Source organism: Austrofundulus limnaeus, unplaced genomic scaffold (genome assembly GCF_001266775.1).
Source record: "Austrofundulus limnaeus strain Quisiro unplaced genomic scaffold, Austrofundulus_limnaeus-1.0 Scaffold575, whole genome shotgun sequence".
Classification (NCBI taxonomy): Eukaryota; Metazoa; Chordata; class Actinopteri; order Cyprinodontiformes; family Rivulidae; genus Austrofundulus; species Austrofundulus limnaeus.
Window position 1 is genome coordinate 90081 of NW_013952977.1, and position 1483 is coordinate 91563.

Consider the following 1483-nt stretch of genomic DNA (forward strand, 5'->3'; position numbering starts at 1 on the left):
GTTGATTGGTGCAGCCGGTTTTGTGCTACAGTTGACCAAAAATCACTGAAAAAAAAGTACGAAAACAATATGACTCCGGCTTCTGCTTCGCGTGCGAGGGTCATAATAATGATCCCTCATTAACCAACAGATCAACTTCAGATATCCTGTACAATGCTGTAAAAATATCCTCTTTGTTCTTGATGTCTTCCCTMCCTCCCCCTTCATCTGTTGCTGGGGCAACCTCTCCTCTGTCTCAGAGTAACCTCACAATTACTGACCTCACACTCAGTTGTGATGGAGAATCACAGAATGGAGTTTCTGTTGACAAATATTGATCCTCTGTCCCAGCTGAGGAGATGATCAAATCTTTGCTCAGGAGTTCAAAATCTGATGAGCAGCCTGCCATCATCATCATCATGTGTGAATTTATTTTGTTGTGTCTTGTAAGCCCATATGGGCTTGGCACTTGTAGTTAATGACACAAACCGAAAAGAAAATAACTTGCATCAACAAGCAACACAGTATTTCAACATCCACTACTGGACTGGACACACTCATATTAGGATTTCTTTGAAATGCCTGATCACTGTGGAGGCTGCCTGCCTGTTCAACTCATTTATTATTTATCATCAAAAGAAAATCAATTACAGGACAACAGAATTGTGATCACACCTCGGTCTTTGGTAGCATCTGGATACGTGAGCTCTTGTCCTCATGGGAGTAAATTTATAGGTTATTTTGATTTGTTAGTTTTTTGACCTAAAAATAGCAATCTAGCTGAGGTTGATWCTTCCCATGTGAGAAACCCATTGTTTTGTTTGTGCACCTTAAGAAAACCACAACTACACACTTGGTTCTCACACTCCTGTCAGATGTTTGTGTATCTGATTGTATTTTTAAGGCATTTTGAGATACATTCTTAGCTGTTTCATTTGAGTTGTGTGTCAGTTTATGGTCCTGGCAGATGTATCATGTTGTTAACATGTTGTTCCCATGTATCACGGGGTTGCTGCTGTGTATACATTGTGTTTCTGGAGTAATGTAGTGTTGTAACTGTACCAACAATGGCTACACTGCATTTGATTTTTTTTAATACTGTCACACACAAAGCCCACACTGCACGGGTGCATCCCACCCTCCCTGCAAAAGTAAGGCCCCCTACAAAAGCGTGCTGGAAAAGAAGACCCTCAACATCCGCACCCAGGAGCACATGCCCGACATCCATACACCAGCCGGGAGCGGCCCGGCATGAAAACCCATACCCGAGCCCGCAAGGTGCAAAAGACCCACCGGGAAGTCGAAACCACTCAGAACAATCCAGACCAGCYAGCTCCCCCAAACCACATAAGCTTAACAGGGCCAGACCCGCCAGGTTCCAGGAACCCACACAGGAAACAGGAACCAGAACTGGGGTGGCCTAAACCAGTGGTTCCCAAACTTTTTGTCTTCTGACCCACAAAATACCAATGGCAAAAACTTGTGACCCCAAATATTACTGGTC

General features: G+C 43.8%; 1 protein-coding gene across 2 annotated transcripts in view; it reads right to left on the reverse strand.

Annotated features, from left to right (window-relative positions):
- The window catches only part of man1a2 (mannosidase, alpha, class 1A, member 2), a gene marked incomplete at its 3' end in the record, with an annotated part of 171924 nt that overhangs the window by 17362 nt on the left and 153079 nt on the right, over nt 1-1483 (reverse strand).